The sequence below is a fragment of the Manihot esculenta genome, chromosome 12 (genome assembly GCF_001659605.2).
Source record: "Manihot esculenta cultivar AM560-2 chromosome 12, M.esculenta_v8, whole genome shotgun sequence".
In the NCBI taxonomy this organism is placed as follows: domain Eukaryota; kingdom Viridiplantae; phylum Streptophyta; class Magnoliopsida; order Malpighiales; family Euphorbiaceae; genus Manihot; species Manihot esculenta.
Window position 1 is genome coordinate 17,692,724 of NC_035172.2, and position 21,263 is coordinate 17,713,986.

General features: G+C 39.4%; 2 pseudogenes; one reads left to right on the plus strand and one right to left on the minus strand.

Moving 5' to 3' along the window:
• Window positions 1-598: 598 nt before the first annotated feature.
• Window positions 599-20,744, plus strand: LOC122721269 (annotated as a pseudogene).
• LOC110627566 lies at window positions 13,743-15,722 on the minus strand (annotated as a pseudogene).
• Window positions 20,745-21,263: the final 519 nt, after the last annotated feature.

Consider the following 21,263-nt stretch of genomic DNA (forward strand, 5'->3'; position numbering starts at 1 on the left):
TAACTAATGGTAATGATATTGATGTTCTTGATACTTTGAGCCAAAATACATTTGAGTTTAGTCATGATGACAAACTAAATGTTTTATGTAGAACCCAGTTTCGGGCAGTTTGGACGATTGAAATTCCAAGACAGATGCTGAAATCAAAGAAACAACTTATTCTTTAGGTTCTGCACAGCTGAAGACACACTTCACTTAAAAAAGGAGAAGCTAATTATATTACTTTATGAGTACAAAGAAACAATAGGATGGGTTATACCAACACAAAAAGCATACTACACTTATGGATTAATAAAAAATATTATTTTTTTAAATGTGGGTAGGGAGAGTAAGATGAAGAGGGAATTAAAAAATGCAGATTAATTATACGTCGTCGCTTCACATAAAACGCACCACTTTGCTCAACCATTGAGATCCTACTAAACCCTTGCCGTTCTCCTTCCTATTCGCCGCCGCAAGTTATTATTCATGCACCATCGTCTCCTGCCTTAAACAACTCAGCTTTGTTGACTTGGTTAGGCACAGTTTTTTAAAATTCCCTCAATCAAATAATTCGGAGGCACAAGTAGTGATAATTTTTTGTTTCTAAAGCTGAAAAATGGCAGAAGAGAAAGAAGAAGTGAAGACTTTTAAGGATTTAGGGATATGCGAACAATTGTAGGAAGCGTGTGATGATTTGGGATGAAAAAACCCTACGAAGATACAAGTCAAAGCAATTCCCTATGCCCTTGAAGGTTTATTCTCTTTTCTTATTATGAATTTATCTCATTCATAGTTATATTTGTTTTAGTCGACGATCTATTCCTGATGATGACTATATACTTTTTAAATTTTTAGGCAAAGACTTGATCAATCTTGCTCAAACGGGTTTTGGTAAAACTGGAGCTTTTACTCTTCCCATATTGCAATTGCTTCTCGAAGCTTCAGAGAAATCTACGCAATCGTTCTTTGCTTGTGTGATGTCTCCTACGAGGTTTTTGTGCCTACCTATTTTTGTTTGACTGTGAACAGTAGTTGTTTGATTTAATTAGGAATTCTTTATATCTATAGATGGGTTATTTATATTTTATTTTTCTGTTATTGAAGGGAATTGACAATTCAAATAGCAGAGCAATTTGAAGCTTTAGGATCTGGCATTGGTGTGAAATGTCTTGTAGTAGGCTTTTACTCTGAACTGATAAGATGTTCATAGAATAGGTTTTATGATTTAACTATTTCTCATTTCATAAAACTATAACAATTTTTTTGTTTTTAACTTAGCCATTAAATTTTGAGTATTAAACTTTCATTATCCCTCTTTTTAATAGCTTATTGGTGGGGTAGATATGGTGCAACAGGCTATCGCACTTGGAAAGCGACCGCACATCATTGTAAGTATTTTTAACATTTTGCAAAACTGTAATAGGGTGTGTTCAACACTGTTTAGTCAGTATGTTGTGTATTATTTTTTCCTTTTGGTTTTGCCTTTAATGTTAAACAAATATAATAATATATTACATTCTAAGAATGGGAAAAGATTTTTTCAATTTCTTGCTTCGTTGTAGGTTGGAACCCCCAGACGTCTTGTGGATCATTTGTCGAACACAAAAGGTTTTTCTCTACGCACACTGAAATACTTGGTATGGTCTTTTAAAGTTATGATTTAAGTTACTATCTTTTTAAGATATATATATATATATATATATACTTAGATGCTCTATGGCTGCTATTAGATATAAGTTTTTCATTCATTTGAATAGTTTATTGTTTTTTTGTGCATTGAACAGGTTTTAGATGAAGCAGACAAGTTGCTAAATGAGGATTTTAAGAGATCACTTGATGAAATTCTAAAGGTTATACCACGGGATCAAAGAACATACTTATTTTCTACAACTAAGACCAAAAAGGTATGTAAAAGAAATGTGGTAATTTTGTCGAAAAGAAGCTTTGAGGGTTTTGCTATATTTCCTGCTCGTGAGAGGAATTCTTTTGGTGGCACCAACTTGTCAAACATTCATGCAATTTTTTTTAATTTTATTTTATTTTGTCAAATGTTGTATTATCTTGATTGTGGCTTATCTGTACTGCCTAATGATGGAGAAGTAGCTCCTATATGAGTGTAGATGATAGTTTACTATCTGTGAAATAGTCTGTTTTGGTAGCACATATATTATGTCTAACTGTATCTGATAATATTGTTTCACGAAATGAAAGAAGTTGTTGAAAAAATATAAAGAAAGATGCTGCAAGGATGAAAGTTTGACAATTTGTCCTCTTATTTTTGTAGGTGAAAAAGCTCCAAAGGGCATGTCTAAGGAATCCAGTGAAGGTATGGTAATATCATTTCCATCCATCTTATTGTTTCTTCATGCTCATTTTGGCTACTGGTAACTCATGCAAGTCCTTCAATTGTTTCAAATAGAAGCAGCATCTAAATATTCCACTGTTGACACATTGAAGCAGCAAGAACGCTTTATTCTTGCCAAATACAAGGTTTGTACTCTTTCAATTACTAGATTATGTAACAGCCCGGAAACCGAACCGTTACCGGCACTAGGATCCAGATCGGCTTAAGGCCGCCGGGACCCGTAGTAAGCCTGCTGTGAACTCTGTGTACCTGTGAAATCTCATACATGATCATACATTTTCTGTAAACATTGAAAACTTTTTCTTTTCTTTTCTTTTCTAGAGCTTAACTTGTGCATATTGTACTCATTCTATGTTAAGCCTGGTTTTCATCGCATACATCTCATAAATCATTTCATAAAATGATCATGCATACCAATAGATTACATCTCATAGATTGGTCAAGCACTGTTCTATACACTGTACAGTACACTCTATCTCTTTACAATCACATGTCCATACTATCTATTACATATCCTTCCATTCTTCTTACCCTGCTACCCTCTGAACTCTGAGGTCTACAACCTGCAAACACTGGGATGAGGGGAGAGGGGTGAGCTATACTAGCCCAGTGAGTCAATAAATAACACATGCTCTCATGGAATGCATCATAGCATAATCATCTTACATCATGTATCTTATCCGTTCTGGGTTCACGCATGCGTCCTTCCCCATATGAGTTCACGCAAGCGTCCTTCCTCAAGGAGTTCACGCAAGCATCCTTCCTCCCTTGGATTTCTTTTACTCTTACTCATATAAGCATGGACTAATGCAATGCATCATCTTAGTGAGGGCTAATGCAAACAACCTAGGTACATCATGATGCATGAAACATGATTTCATGAGACAAGTATTTGAGTTTCCATTCCACTCACCTCAGAAAGACTCTTGCACGAACGTAACACTGTGCTCACTGCTGAGCTCCCTGATTCCTTTGATCCGTTCCTACACAGGTAGACTTCTATGAGGGATCAAACGAGCATAAGAACAACTCTAAGAAACTCCCCAAAACCCCTCTAAAAGATCCTGAAACAATCACATAAAACATGCAAAAGAAGGCTGGACAGGGCACTTTCGGCGGCTGGTTCGGCGGCCGAAACCCCCTCCAGAGACGAAACTCATGCATGTTCGGCGGCACCTTCGGCGGCCGAAGGTCTCGTCCAGAGACGAAACTCACATACTTTCGGCGGCCGAACTTCATCTTTCGGCGGCCGAAAGTCCTTTTCTAAACCGAAAGTCTAGCTTTCGGGGGCAAGCTTTGGCAGCCGAAACTGCCTCCTCAAAGGGTTCGGCGGCCGAACATTCCTTCGGCGGCCGAACCTGGTTTTGCCCGAAGGGCAGAACCTTGCTCTGCTTCATGCAAACTTACCCAAAAATCCTACAACATGCATATCAACTACTCCCAACTAGCATATACACATATATATGCACAAAGGGGTCCAAAACTAACCTAAAACCCCAAACAAACATCATCAAATAACACTTATCATGCTTGAACATCAAAATCAACAAAACCTCCTCTAAACCTAAACATGCATACTACCCATACAAACTTCATAGAACCTTTCAAAAACATGCTAGAAGCTCAGGATCTTCACTTACCTCTTGAAGAACTTGAGGTTGAAGGATCCTAACGTGGAGATATGAAGAAAGCTACTCTCCAAGCTTCAAACTTCTAAACTTGGTGATTTTGCTCAAAACGGCAAACCAACCATAAAACCTTTAAAACTCATGAAAACTTTGAAGGAAAACTCAAAAATCATCAAAGTCAACTTTGGAAGGGTTTGGAGACACCTCTGGCTGAAGATGGAAGCAAAATATCCTGTTTCCACCGACTTGGCGCCCTTTATAGGTGGCTGGCCAGACCACCTTCGGCGGCCATACGTGCATCCGAAACCATGCAGGGTTCGGCGGCCGAAAGTGACCTTCGGCGGCCGAACCTTTGCAGTTCTCCCTAATGCTTTTCTTTCAAAACCTTAGTCCTTAAACCATTCTAACACATTCAAAACACTGAAAACATCTTAGAAAACACATATATTACCCTTCGAGATACCTCCGACACCCGAGAGTCCACCGGACTACAGGAATTCCGATGCCGGACTCTAGCCGGGTATTACATTCTCCCCCCCTTAAGAACATTCGTCCCCGAATGTTCCTCACACAGATAAACACAGAAACACATAGAAAAGGGGAAACACGCACCTCCAAACAGATATGGGTATTGCTGGAGCATAGACTCCCGGATCTCCCACGTGCACTCCTCTAGGTTGTGATGGTTCCAAAGGACTTTCACCATTGGTATCTCCTTGTTCCTTAACTTCCTGATCTGGGTGTCTAAGATCCGCACTGGCTGTTCTACATAAGTGAGATCTCCTAGGATCTCTACATCAGGTTTATTGAGAACCTTACTCGGATCGGACACAAATTTTCTCAACATAGAAACATGGAATACCGGGTGAATCCTCTCCATAGATGCAGGTAAAGCCAGTCTGTACGATACATTCCCGACCTTCTGCAGGACTTCAAAGGGACCAATGTACCGTGGAGCTAGTTTACCTTTCTTTCCAAAGCGAACCACTCCCTTCATCGGAGACACCTTTAGCAATACCATATCCCCCTCCTGGAACTCTAGCTGCTTCCTACGGACGTCTGCATAGCTTTTCTGTCTACTGACAGCTGTCTTGATCCTCTCTCTGATGATCGGCACCAACTTGCTGGTAATTTCTACAATCTCTGGCCCTGCAAGAGCCTTCTCGCCAACTTCTTCCCAGCAAACAGGTGTTCGGCATTTCCTTCCATACAGAGCTTCATAAGGAGCCATCCCTATGCTAGTATGATGGCTGTTATTGTAGGCAAACTCCACCAGAGGTAGATGCTGCCTCCAAGAACCGCCAAAGTCTAATACACACATCCTCAACATATCTTCGATGGTCTGGATGGTCCTCTCTGACTGACCGTCTGTCTGTGGATGGAAAGCAGTGCTGAAATCCAATCTTGTGCCCATCTCCTTCTGCAGACTCCGCCAAAACCTGGAGGTGAACTGCGGTCCTCTATCTGATACTATCGACACTGGAACTTCATGCAACCTCACTATCTCTGCCACATATACCTGCGCTAACTTGTCCACAGAGTAGTTACTCCTGACTGGTATGAAGTGAGCAGATTTAGTCAGTCTATCCACTATCACCCAGATGGAGTCTAGCCTGTTGGACGTCGCCGGTAACCCCACTACAAAATCCATCGCTATATTCTCCCATTTCCATTCTGGAATAGGCAGTGGGTTAAGCATTCCAGCCGGCTTCTGGTGCTCTAGCTTCACCCTTTGACATGTTTCGCAGGCTGACACATACTGTGCCACTTCTTTCTTCATTGCTGGCCACCAATACACTCTCCTCAGATCCTGATACATCTTGGTGGCTCCAGGGTGAATGCTATACCTCGCATTATGAGCTTCTCTCATAATGTCTTCCTTCAAACTAGGGTCATCTGGTACGCATATCCTCTTACCATGACGAAGAATCCCCTCACTATCAAATCGGAACTCTGCACTATTGCCAGACTGAACAGTCCTGGCAATCTTCACTAACTCAGGATCCTCGTGCTGTTTCAGAGCCACTTGCTCAAGAAACACTGGTGTAACTCTCATCTGTGCAATCAAAGCACCTGTACCCGATAACTGCAACTGTAGCCCTTCATCCATAAGCTTGTAGAAGTCCTTCACCACCGGCCTTCTCTCTACTGAAATGTGGGTAAACTGCCAAGTGACTTCCGGCTTAAGGCATCAGCTACAACATTAGCCTTACTCGGATGATACTGGATTTTGCAATCATAATCACTGAGCAATTCTACCCACCGTCTCTGCCTCACATTTAACTCTCTCTGACTTAAGATGTGCTGTAGGCTCTTATGATCCGTATAGATCTCACATTTTACCCTATAGAGGTAATGCCTCCACATCTTAAGTGCAAAGATAACAGCTGCCATCTCAAGATCGTGTGTCGGGTAGTTCAGCTCGTGCTTCTTCAACTGTCTAGAAGCATAAGCTATCACTCTGTCCTTCTGCATTAACACACAACCTAATCCCACTCGGGATGCATCACAGAACACTGTGAAATCTTCCTCACTGATCGGCAGAGCTAACACCGGTGCTGAAGTCAACCGTCTCTTCAATTCTTCAAAACTCTCCTCACATTCCTCTGACCATACAAACTTCTGGTTCTTTCTGGTCAGTCTGGTCATAGGAGCAGCTATTTTCGAGAAGTCCTGTACGAATCTCCTATAGTAGCCTGCCAAACCCAGAAAACTCTTGATCTCTGTCACTGTAGTGGGTGTAGGCCAGTTGGCTACTGCTTCTACCTTTTTAGGGTCCACTGCTATTCCTTCTTCTGAAACGACATGACCCAAAAAGGAAATGCTCCTTAGCCAGAACTCGCACTTAGAGAACTTGGCATATAAGCCATGCTCTCGTAAGGTCTGAAGAACTATCCGCAGGTGCTGGGCATGTTCCTCTACATTCCTGGAGTACACCAAGATATCATCTATAAAGACGATCACAAAGCGATCCAGGTACTCCCTAAACACCCTGTTCATGAGGTCCATGAATGCTGCAGGGGCGTTAGTTAACCCAAACGGCATTACTAGGAACTCATAATGCCCATACCTGGTCCTAAAAGCGGTCTTGACTACATCCTCTTCCCTAATCCTCAATTGATGGTATCCAGATCTTAGATCAATCTTAGAAAAGCAACCTGCTCCTGCCAGCTGGTCAAAGAGATCATCGATCCTGGGTAGAGGATACTTGTTCTTGATAGTGACTTTGTTCAACTGCCTGTAGTCGACACAAAGTCTAAGAGGTCCATCCTTCTTTCTGACAAATAATACTGGAGCACCCAGGGTGAGGTACTCGGGCGGATGAAACCCTTAGCTACCAAATCCTGTAACTGCTCTTTCAACTCTCGCAACTCTGCTGGTGCCATCCGGTAGGGAGGAATAGAGATCGGTCTGGCATGGGGCATCAACTCAATCTCGAACTCTATTTCCCTATCCGGTGGTAGTCCTGGAAGCTCTTCAGGAAACACATCTGGGAACTCACTAACAACTGGTACTGTGGATGGTTCCCTAACCTGTTTGTCTAGCTCTCTCACATGAGCTATGAACCCCTGACACCCCTTCCTCAACATCCTATGAGCCTGAAGGGCTGATATCAAACCCTTAGGTGTCCCCCTCCTGTCTCCTCTGAAGACACACTCCGACCCATCCTGGTCTCTGAAACTCACTATCTTATCTCTACAGTTCAGGGTAGCATCATACGTAGATAACCAGTCCATCCCTAGAATGACATCAAAGTCTGTCAACTCTAGAACCACTAGGTCAGCTGGAAGGTATCTACTCTCTATACATACTGAACTGGACCGACAGACTGACTCTGCCAATGATGGGTCACATCTGGGTCCACTAACCCAAAGAGGACACTCTAACTCGGAGACTATCAAACCCAACCTCGCTACGGCTCTAGGAGCAATAAAAGAGTGAGAAGCACCGGGGTCCATCAAAGCATACACCTCTGAACACCCAATGATGAGATTACCTGACACCACTGTGTTCGAAGTGTCTGCCTCCTGCTGAGTCATGGTGAAAATCCGTGCTGGGGCTGACGGACCAGCACCTCGAGAACCCATCCCTGATGAAGAGGCTGCCCCTCTTCCTCTGCCTCTGCCACTGCTTGGTGGTATGGCTGGAGCTGTTGGCTGTGCTATACTGCCTGTGCTCATCTGCTGTGATGATGCCATAGAGGTCATGTTAGGACACTGCTTTGCCATATGCCCTTCCTGCCCACACCTATAGCAGGCTGAAGATCCCTTCAGACAAATTTCTCCATGCTGCTTTCCACAGTTTTGGACATACTGGCTTATCAGCGCCCGAACCTGAGCCTCTACCCAGTCCTAAACTGGATTTCATTCTGCCCCAGAATTTGCTCTTTTTCCCTTTACCCTTCTCTCCTCTCCTATCTCCGGACGAAGCTACACTAGTAGCTTTAGAACCTAAGGACTGTGCCACCTGTCGCCTTGCTGTCTCTTGACAACTGACACTAGCCTCCATCATTCTTGCTGCATCTACAATCGAGTGAAAACTATCTTTCTCCACTGCCTGGATCAAAGAGAAATACCGAGGGTGTAACCTCATGGCATATCTCCTTGCTTTCTTCTTTTCAGTGTTATAGGCGTGCCCCACATATTGGAACAACTCCAAAAACTTATCAGTGTATGCATCTACACTCATTCCCTCCAGCTGTCTCAACTGCTCAAATTCCACCATTTTCATTTCTCTAGAACTGTCAGGAAAAGCCCACCCAGCAAATTCATTGGCGAACTCTTCCCATGTTATACTGTCTATTCGAGGGTCCACATAATGCTTGAACCACTCTCTAGCTTTCTTGCACTTTAAGGTGAACCCTGCCATCTCAATGGCCAGATGATCATCTGCACCCAGCTCACTCGCTATCATTCTAACTGCATTGAGATACTCAAAGGGATCATCTCCCGTGTTAAATTTAGGAGCATCCAACTTTAAGTACTCTGTCATCTTCACCTTTCTTCCTCCTGAAGAACTGGGTTGCTGTGCCTCCACAACAGGGGCTACTGGTTCAGGTGGTGGTGGTGGAGGTACTGCTTCTGGTTGGGCTGAACTTGTTGGATAAGGTGGGGGTGGATACATGGGATAGGGTGGATAAAAGGAGGGATAAGGCATGTAGGGCATATACGGTGGATATGGAGCAAAACTAGAGAAATCCGACATACCTCCCATCGGATACCCTGGGCCCTGTGAAAAGCGTGGATAGCCATATCCCGAGGCCTGTGCGCCTCCCTGCGACTCCCCCATACCTTCTTCGGCCCTTCCTACACCCATGCTTACATCTCTACTCTGTTCCACACCCCTAGCTTCTCTTTCTTCCTCTACTCTTCCGCCTCTGTTTACTCCTCTTCTGCTCTCGTCAGAAGACCTTCTAGGGTCTTGTGACGTTCCCTCTCTGCTTGACCTGTGAGTCCTTGCCCTTGGCAAAGCAGGAGGACGAGCAGCTATTCCCTCACTTACTGGTGGGACTCCAGTCAATCTCGCAGATCGACGAGTTCCTCGCATCTTATCTTTCTGAAAACACAACATATAGCATAGCACATAAGCACATATTCATCATAGATCATAATGCACATGTATATAGCATGGCATTTCACAGCATCATCAGATAGACAGGACTAACATCCTATCCTAGTGGACATGTTTTCCTAGTGTGCTTGACCAACTACACCTCTATGAGCCCATCATTCTCTAAAGGTCCGACCATACGAACCTTGTGCTCTGATACCACTCTGTAACAGCCCGGAAACCGAACCGTTACCGGCACTAGGATCCAGATCGGCTTAAGGCCGCCGGGACCCGTAGTAAGCCTGCTGTGAACTCTGTGTACTTGTGAAATCTCATACATGATCATACATTTTCTGTAAACATTGAAAACTTTTTCTTTTCTTTTCTTTTCCAGAGCTTAACTTGTGCATATTGTACTCATTCTATGTTAAGCCTGGTTTTCATAGCATAATCATCTTACATCATGTATCTTATCCGTTCTGGGTTCACGCATGCGTCCTTCCCCATATGAGTTCACGCAAGCGTCCTTCCTCAAGGAGTTCACGCAAGCGTCCTTCCTCCCTTGGATTTCTTTTACTCTTACTCATATAAGCATGGACTAATGCAATGCATCATCTTAGTGAGGGCTAATGCAAACAACCTAGGTACATCATGATGCATGAAACATGATTTCATGAGACAAGTATTTGAGTTTCCATTCCACTCACCTCAGAAAGACTCTTGCACGAACGTAACACTGTGCTAACTGCTGAGCTCCCTGATTCCTTTGATCCGTTCCTACACAGGTAGACTTCTATGAGGGATCAAACGAGCATAAGAACAACTCTAAGAAACTCCCCAAAACCCCTCTAAAAGATCCTGAAACAATCACATAAAACATGCAAAAGAAGGCTGGACCGGGCACTTTCGGCGGCTGGTTCGGCGGCCGAAACCCCCTCCAGAGACGAAACTCATGCATGTTCGGCGGCACCTTCGGCGGCCGAAGGTCTCGTCCAGAGACGAAACTCACATACTTTCGGCGGCCGAACCTGGTTTTGCCCGAAGGGCAGAACCTTGCTCTGCTTCATGCAAACTTACCCAAAAATCCTACAACATGCATATCAACTACTCCCAACTAGCATATACACATATATATGCACAAAGGGGTCCAAAACTAACCTAAAACCCCAAACAAACATCATCAAATAACACTTATCATGCTTGAACATCAAAATCAACAAAACCTCCTCTAAACCTAAACATGCATACTACCCATACAAACTTCATAGAACCTTTCAAAAACATGCTAGAAGCTCAGGATCTTCACTTACCTCTTGAAGAACTTAAGGTTGAAGGATCCTAACGTGGAGATATGAAGAAAGCTACTCTCCAAGCTTCAAACTTCTAAACTTGGTGATTTTGCTCAAAACGGCAAACCAACCATAAAACCTTTAAAACTCATGAAAACTTTGAAGGAAAACTCAAAAATCATCAAAGTCAACTTTGGAAGGGTTTGGAGACACCTCTGGCTGAAGATGGAAGCAAAATATCCTGTTTCCACCGACTTGGCGCCCTTTATAGGTGGCTGGCCAGACCACCTTCGGCGGCCATACGTGCATCCGAAACCATGCAGGGTTCGGCGGCCGAAAGTGACCTTCGGCAGCCGAACCTTTGCAGTTCTCCCTAATGCTTTTCTTTCAAAACCTTAGTCCTTAAACCATTCTAACACATTCAAAACACTGAAAACATCTTAGAAAACACATATATTACCCTTCGAGATACCTCCGACACCCGAGAGTCCACCGGACTACAGGAATTCCGATGCCGGACTCTAGCCGGGTATTACAGATTACTTCAGTGGATGTTATTGATTAGAAAAAGGATAATTGGTGGTCATTCATTTATAGTTGGTGCAGTAATTCTTAGCAAACAGTTTAATAGAGGATTGACCCCTAAAAATTGACTGCAGCTTGATCTGAATCTGTTGAATAAAATAAAGTTTTGGAACAGCATACCTTAGAAGTTATATCATGTGACTCAGTGATTGCTGCCTGTGAAGACCCTTGTGGAAGAATAAGGCAAAAAATTTATATTCCTTGTTAAATTATACTTTATGGAGGAAAGAAAAAGGATCTTTAATTCATCTTTTGCATACATGTGGATTTTATTATTATGGCAAGGGAAAAAAGTTAGGTGATATAAACTCTGATTTTCATTTGCGTTCATCTATAGTGAATTAATCATGAAGAACTGCAAGGTACAACTGTATTGTGCATATTGAATTTAGGTAATTTGTTGGTTCTCATAATATACATACTAGTTTTTTTTTCTTTTGTTCATTCAAGATTATTCTTGTGTGACAATTTGAACTCAATGAACCAAGGGCTGCTTTATTTCTTGGCTAACTGATTTAATGATTTGTCAGGTTCTTTTTATTTGTCATGATTATAGGATTGCTACCTTGGATATATTCTGACAAAGATGTCTAGAAGTACTTCCATGGTTTTTTACTCGAACATGTGATGCAACTACTTTTTTGGCCTTAGTCCTCCAAAATCTTGGTTTAAGGGCCATCCCAATTAATGGTCATATGACTCAGGTAGACTGATTTAGTCAAAATACTTGTTCTTGATTCTTATATAATTATAGGATATCTTTTTCCTTGTTAACAAATAGGATCTCACTTTTAGTGGAATATTGCAACAGTCAAAGAGACTGGGAGCCTTAAATAAGTTCAAAGCTGGAGAGTGCAGTATTCTTATATGCACTGATGAGGCAAGTAGACGACTTGATATTCCATCAGTGGATATGGTTATTAATTATGATATCCCTACAAACTCAAAGGTTAGGCTTTTTATTTTTCTTTTTCTAGCGTGCTTTCACAATTTTTAATGTGTGAAGCTACTGTGTTGTGTTCTAGAACTTTTTTTTAACCTCTAATTGGTCTCAATATTCTTTCCCTCTTAGCAATTGAGAAGTTCTATCTAATCTAGTTCCTGCAAATTAGTGTTATTCAGCTGGTTACTTGTGTATCTCATGTAATAGGTTGGGAGACATGTAATTAACAAACTAAGGTGGTACATGATTTATTTTAGTATTATAATAATGGGAATATTGTTAGTGTTCTTACATATTTCTTACATACAAAGAAAGAGAATGTTTCAAAAATTATTTCAATAATTATTTCTTACATACAAAGAAAGAGAATATTTCAATAATTATTTAATGAGCAGTGTGCACACAAATTTTAAACCTTTCATTGTCCATTGCAACTTTTTACCTGAATTCTTTATAAATTATATTCTGTCTGCCCAATGAATGGAGGCTTTTCTATATCTCCAAATGCACAAGTTTTTACTCACATGGCTATTTATGGATGTAAAATTTAATGATTTATCAGAGAATTATAAGAACTTCCAGGTTTTAATTTCTTTCACTACAAAAAAACAGTGATTTAGCGACCAAAATTTGGTCACTAAAAGGCAGAATTTGGTCGCTATTATGAAATAGCGACCATTTAGTGACCAAAATTAAATGGTCGGTGTTTGGCCAGTCGCTAAATTTTTGGCGACAATCTGGAAATTGGTCGCTAAAATAGCGACCAATCAGCGACCATTTTTTGGTCGCTAATTTTGTGTCATGGCAAATTAGGTATTAGAAATATTAGTCGCTAAATAGTCACTGTTTTGTCGTTAAATTTTGATCGTTAAATGGTCGCTGTTTTGATCGCTAATTTAGTCGCTATTTCGTTGTTATTTGATCGCCTCAAGGAAGAGCATTTGGTCGCTGTGTGGAAGTAAATTGGTCGTTAAATTTCGGTCGTTAAATGGTCGCTGTTTTGGTCGCTAGTTTAGTCGCTATTTCGTTGTTATTTGATCGCCTCAGGGAAAAGCATTTGATCGCTGTGTGAAAGTAAATTGGTGAAATTAAAGGAGAGACTAATTAATTATTTTTTTAAATATTAAAAATATTTTGGTATTTTATTTGAAATTGAATAATCAAAACAATAATTTTGTTTTACTATAAAACGATTTAAGTCCATCAGTTAGGATAATTACCTTCCAAGCAATAGACCCGGGTTCGACTCCCGGCAAACGCAGAACTTTTGACTTTTTTACTTTTAAAAACATATCCTTATCATTCATTTCAGGAAACTGCAAAAATATAGTGTACATTTCTCGAAGATCAAAACTAATACTAACAATAAATTAATAAATACAATATATGCAAGTTTTTATAAATATGAATTCTGACATCTACCCTTAATCTGACTTGTGCAGATTATGAAGGATGTATAAAGAAGCAGATGATAAGAAAATACAAACAGAATAGCTTAGTAAATCAATTCCTGTAGCTATTGTCACCATTTTGCTCCTCTCAAACATCTTCACCAGAAGAATCATAACAATAACATGTCTTACTTTTGTCTTCAGTTCATCAAGTGAGCTAATCTTCATCCACTTTGGTCTCTCCTGCAAACCCCAAAAAAATTCTTTCAATTGCATCAGAAAAATTCCTGGAAAGTGAGCAAGTTTCTCAGGGAGTGAAATTTACCTTCAAAGCAAACATTCCAAATAGGGAAGAGCCTTTTAGGGCTCGGTCGACATGGGAAGGAACATCAGGAGGCACATTGCTGATAAAAATCCGTATAAGCCCATGCCGAAGATTAGCATCACAGTTCCAGCAAGATAAACATCTGCATTCAGCATAGATATATCAGCATAAATGTTCATCTTCAACAGAAACTTCATATTTCGGATTTAAAATAGGAAACAGCATAAATTGGACTTCTGAGAATGAACTTCAGTGACAAAATTCAATACATGAAAATTGATTGAGAGCACCCTACATATGTGTATTCTCAAAATTAGTTCCCCTATAAAATATTTTGTGAAATTAACATGAATGCTCTTAAGACTAGAAAAATCAAACAAAGCATTGAACTAATTCTTAGAGAAGCTTACCAATAGCTTCGACTAAGCGCAGAACCATCTGTCCAGTGTGAATTCCTTTAACACAACTACTCCAATAAACTTTGTATGCATCAAAAATGTAAACACAACCCTGCAATAGATCAAAAGGGGTGACAGAATTAATCTCATTCTGCACATAGTTTTCTATTAATGTTGATTTAACTGCAATTCATACACTTAAGCTAGAGCTATTAGTTCACATTTCAAAGCACAACCCTCTCAAAAGACCAAAACAACACAAGTTTTGTATCAAAAGCAGCTACCAACTTATGCAGAGAAAGGCAGGTGTACTCAGCCTCTCACTGTGGGAGAGAAAGCCAATAAACTCCTTTGGACAAAATACTAAAGCTCTACCATCATAATTAATTAATGTAAATTCCAATTCTATGCGACTGAATGAAAGAAGTTGATAAATGCTGGGTAGAAGAAAGTACATTTAAGAAGCACAAGAGTGAACCAGCTAATGAGCCTCCAATAGCCAGAAGAGCCAAAAAACGGAAATCAAAGATCACCTGCCACCAGTGAATATAAAAGGTGCTCCATTGTCAGACTTGATATACATAAAAGAATCCAATAAAAACGATTTTGTAAGAAAATTCATGTGTCCAGAATCAATTTTAAAATGAGAGTTCATTTGAATTCTAGTTTTTGGAACAACTAACAACTAAAATTAACGTCCTCATTTTCTATTTTGCCCTTATTTACAAATAAATGTGAGTTAAAGTAGGTTGTTTTTAAGGGTTTTCAATAGAACACTTCATTAAATGAGTCAGAATTCTTGCAAAATAAAGCCACTTTTGTCGTGAATTCATTTATTTCAAAATGACTTTTTATAAAAGACCCAAAACAGTTCCCCTTATGCCTTCTAAAATGACTATAAAACAAAGAACCAGACACAAAAATCCCCAATTCAATGGCTCGATGTAGAAGTTAGCATGCCTGGATGCATTTCACAATGAACAAATATCATTTGTGTCTACAGATAGTGTTTGCATATCATAAACACTCTCCTTTCAGAACATACTCTTTATAAAAATAAAATTACTTACCTTTTACAGTTGCTGATGAGGACTGAGGACTGAACTGAGGAAGACTGAGGGCTGAGGAAGACAGAGGATTGAGGACAACCAAGTTGCTGACGGCGCGGAGAGCCGATGGACTGGAGAGCGACGACCGACGATTGTGTGGAGAGCGACGACCGACGCCGACGATTGTGTGGAGGCCGTGAAGAGGCTCTTCTTGCATGCAACACATCAGAAAGCGAAAAAAATGTCAACAACACAAAGAAGCAAGCACTTGGAGAGAGGATTTGGGTTAGAAGCTAGAGAAATTGAAAAAACCTTGGGAGAAAACTGCAAATCCACCAGTGACAGAGAGACTAGAGAGCGACAGTGAGGTGAGGAGGCAGAGGCATGTGTGATGTGAGGCGGCGTGGAATGGAGATTAGCTTCTCTACTGACTTTTAGATTTAGGGCAAATAAGGGTACATTTCAAAACGACGTAGTATAGGTGATTTTGGTTCGGTTCGATTTAATCGAAAATTTTGAATTTAAAACTGAACCGAACCCTAATAGAACGGATTTGAGTAGTTATAATCGGCTTTGGAATGGGTTCGGGTTTTAAAAATAATACCCGTTGCGGATTCGGATCGAATTCGGATTTTATGTACAGGTATCCACTACCTGAACCCGTTTATATAAATAATTAATTTAATATAAAAAATATATTTTATAATAATATTTATAATTTTTTTTATATAATTTTATTTAAAAATTTAAATTTAAATATTCTTTAGAAATATTAGATTTTTTAAATGAAAATTATTAATGAAAAATATTTTTTATATAAATTATTAATTAAAATATATAAAATTAAACGGGTTCGTGTTTTATTTGAATAATAATAATCGGGTTTGTAACTGTAATACCCGGCTAGACTCCGGTATCGGAATTCCTACCGTCCGGTGGAATCTCGGATATCGGAAGCCTCTAGTAGGGTAGAAACATGTTTTCATAAAATGTTTTAAGGTATTTCATGATTTTAAGTATGAAAATCTAATGAGTTTTTGCATGAAAAGTCTTTGGAGGAAAACCCAGGTTCGGCCGCCGAAAGTCAAGTTCGGCCGCCGAACATGCATGCGTTTTGGAGGCACGTTAGGCCCCCGAAAGCATGAGTGAGGGAAGTTCAGGTTCGGCCGCCGAAACCCAAGTTCGGCCGCCGAACATGGCATGCATGCGGAAGCACTTTCGGCCCCCGAACGTGGCCTGGCCAGCCACTATAAAAGGGTCACTTAGCCGAAATGGGCGAGCTTTCTCCCATTTTCGGCCATAGCTAGCTTCCGACCTCCCTCTCCCCAGATCTAGTGTTTTTCCTTCAAATCCCCACCATTTTTCTTGAGTTTTAAGCTTGCATTGAAGATTTTGAACTTTTGAAACAAGTTTTGGAGCTTTGGGAACCCAGGAGCTCATTTTCGTGGATCTCCAAGTTTAGGTCGTCTTCCTCTCGATCTTCAAGAGGTAAGGGCCGATCTTAAGCTCCTTATATGTTTTAAATAAGTTTTATGAAGTTTTATGGGGTAGAAATGCATGTTTAAGTTAGTTGAGCTATGTTAGGTTTTATGTGATTTTTGAACAATGTGGCATGTTTGAGTATGTTTGAAGTGTTGTAGTTGGGGTATATGCTAGTTTGAGGCCCCTAGGTGTAATGTATGATATGTATGCATGTTTTAGAACTAGTTTATGCATGATTGGTGAGTTTGGAGGCAAAAATGCACAAAGGAGCCGAGTTTCTGCCCTTTGGCAGAAACCAGGTTCGGCAGCCGAAGGCACTTTCGGCCGCCGAACATGGCTGGTGAGGCAGGCCTTTCGGCTGCCGAAGTTGCCCCCGAAAGGAGACTTTCGTCTCTGTCTGGGAGTTTCGGCCGCCGAAGGTGCCGCCGAACCTGCCTGACTTTCGGCTCTGGAGGGACTTTCGGCCGCCGAACCTGCCGCCGAAAGTGCCCTGTCCAGCCATTTCTTACATGTTTTTATGTAATTGTTTCATGATGTTTTAGGGGGTTTTTGGGGAGTATATTAGAGTCATTTTTACGTATGTTTGGTCCCTCATTGGAGTCCACCCGTGTAGGTTCGGACCCGAGGAACCGAGGACCCCAGCAGTGAGCCAGCTGCTACAGAGTTTGTCAGAGCTAGCCAGAGGTGAGTGGAATAAACTTTAAGTTTTAAAAATAAATGAAATATGAATTTTTAGCATAATCCATGCATCATGAATGCCATGAGATATAGTAGGTTGTTTGCATTAGTATTCACGAATATGTTGCATTGCATTTACGATGTTGATGTGGATTGGTTATTGGATGATCCTTTAGTCCTCATATGATATGATGATGATGTTATGGCATGATATGGTATGGAAGTCCAGGTTGTACCCATTCTACGTCCCTGGCACGATGTAAGAGAAAGTCCAGGTTGTACCCATTCTACGTCCCTGGCACAGTTGGTCCATATGATATGTTATGATAAGGGAAAGACCGGTTGACCCATTCTACGTCCCGGCACAGTTGGACCTACGTAGAGGACTATAGGTGACAATACCATCCGAGATGTGATTTGTTGTGATGTGTTGCATTCCATGAAAGCATGAAATTTTAATATATTGTTTTCTACTATTCTGCTCACTGGGCTTTGTAGCTCACCCCTCTCCCCTAACCCCAGATGTGTAGGTACAGGGTAGACCAGGAGGTTAGCCAGAGATTGAAGTATGTCTATGTAATAGTTAGATTATGGACATGACAATTGTACTATGATGTAATGTAAGAGATTACAGTATGTTATGTATTGAGGTTATAGATATGCTTGACCCTATGAGTATTGTAATCCCTTGTTGATGCATGATCTTAGATATTTGATGATAAAGATGTTAGCCAACTCATCTCATGTTGTATCGCCCGTTGGGGCATTGATGAGATCCCACATAGGGATCAGGATTATGATTATGACTATGTACTTGTATGTTCAGGTTGAGTTGGATGTTTAAAGGAAAAGTTTTTAATTTTTATGTATGATTGTTGATCATGTATGGGATTAAACAGGTTTACAGGATGTATGTTTGGCTTGCTACGGGTCCCGGCGGCCTTAAGTCGACCCGGATCCTAGCGCCGGTAGCGGTCCAATTTTCGGGTCGTTACAGTAACGGATTCGGATAGTTTAAATTAATTTTTATTCGGGTTCGGAATGGGTTCGGATATTACTAATATAAATCGGGTTCGGATTCGGGTAGTTTAATTTTCGCGGATACCCTACCCGTTTACATCCCTAACGGAGAGAGGGAAGTGTGACTTGAGTAAAATGAAAAAATAAATGAGGGATTACGGTTAGTTTTGTTAGTATAGTTAATTAGGGATTAGGGATTAGGGATTAGGAATTAGATATTAGGGATTAGGAATTAGAGATTAGAAATTAGGGATTAGTAGGGGTGAGCATTCGGTCGGTTCGGTTCAAAACCGAACCAAACTGAATAAACCGAAAACTGAAATTTTAGTGTTTATGAAAATCAAACCGAACCGATTTTGGTCAGAAACCGAATCGAACCGAATCGGTCTGATTCGGTTTGATTCAGTTCGGTTTGATCGGTTTCGATTTTTAATAATTTTTTTATTTTTTACACTTTATTTTTTGTATTTTTAAATTTAATTAAAATATTTTAATCTTAATATGATTTAATTTCTCTATATTAATGAAAAAACAAATTATTATCATTAATCGGTTCGATTCGGTTTTTTCAGTTTTTTCTGATCAAAACCGAACTGAATCGAAATAATAAAAAATTTTAAAATTAAAAACCGAACCGAACCGAAATGTATAAAAAACCGAACCAAATTTTCAAATCGGTTCGGTACGGTTGGTTTTTTCGGTTTAAACCGATTTCTGCTCACCTCTAGGGATTAGGGTTAATTTTGTTAGGGATTATAGATTAAAATTAAGAATTAGGGATTAGGGTTAATTTTATTAAGGATTAGGGATTAATTAGGGATTAGAAATTAGAGATCAGGTTAGAGTATCCTTAAATTGTCAAAACGACGTCATTTTGTATACCCAATTCAAATCACTTAATTTAAATTTTAAAATTTTAAATAAAATAAAATTTAATTAAAAATTAAATTAAAATTTTAAAAATGAAATGGTTGCTGATTGGTCGCTATTTAGCGACTAATTAGTTTAGTCGCTAAATATGGTCGCAAAATGGTTCGCGCTATTAATTCCTGCTAAATTTAGCGACCATTTTAAATTTGGTCGCTAAATAGCGACCAAATAACGACCAATTTTTGGTCGTTGAGCTTTTTGTTAAATAAAAATATTATTTCATTCATGTAGTAGCAGAATGGTCGCTGATTGGTCGCTATATAGCGATCAAAAATTTTGGTCGCTAATTTTGGTCGCAATTTCACAGTTTTTTTGTAGTGTTCCCTGCCTATCTATCACATACTTGTGTAGTACTGAATTTCGAGGTCCTTTGCTTTGCATCGTGTTTAACAGTGATTTGTTGTTATCACGTGCTTTCCACTTTTTGAAGTTTCTTTACAAATCTTTTCTGGACAGCCTAGCAATAAAAGCAGTATAAGAATTTCTTATAATTCTACTTAATTTATTTTCTGATATAGAGTGGGTGCAAGATTACATTCATCATGTTGAAGGAACTGCCTATGCAGGAGGATCTGGGATTGCAATCTCGTTTGTGAATCAGTATGAACTGGATTAGTATCTACTGATAGAGAAGCTTATTGGTAGGCTAGAAATTCTATGCTGCTGCTTAGAGACTAATTTATTTTTCACTGGGTTTTGGGGGTGAGATGTGCTTCATAGAATGAACAACATATCATCATGTTCCAGGTAAAAGTTACCTGAATTTCCTGCTGAGGAAGAGGAAGTCTTGCTTCTGCTAGACCGTGTCACTGAAGCCAAAAGAATTTTCCAGATGGTATTAACTTGTATTTTATTAGCCTTTGTTTTTTCTCCAATATGAAAGTTTCAAACTTCCTATCATTTGCTTGTCTGGTTATTAAATTTGAATACTGGCAACTTCACTTGCAAATGCTGGCTTAACAAATGAAATATCAAATTACTAATCTTGAGCTCTTTATTTCTCAAATTCTATTGTAAACTGTTTTACTTGCTTTTTTATGATTGTATTTGGTTGTAATGTTTGAATGCTAATTTTCTGCTAGATTATATGTTTTTTTGCTATTATTATTTATTCAATTAGCTTGATCAATCATTGCACTTTTGTGTATAGAAAATTAAAGACGAGATCAGCATAACCTTCTGTGGAATTTTTTTTAAATATTTTATTATGTAAAATAACTTTAATTGATTACACAACATTACTTCCCTTCATAATTACATAGCAAACTATTCTCTCTCAGCATTTAGATGACTTTTCTTTACTTTCCTTTTTAATTTGATTATTTTAGTGGCAGTAGAAAGGATAGATGTGGTGGTTTTATTTAATTTATGTCTTTTTGAATAAGTTAAAGTTATATAATATGTAAAATAAATTAAAATATTTTACATTTCATGTTTTATTAAAATTTATAAATCACTTAAATATTTATATACATTTTATATTTATAAATTTAGAGTTATATTTATGTTAACTATAAGTTTTTAAGATTATATCATTTAAGAGTAGAGTATAATCATTAGAAATATAATTTTAAATTTATAATAAAAATTTAAGTTAGTGGGATCATCATGAGTAATAAATTTAATGTATTATATAATAAATATGTTG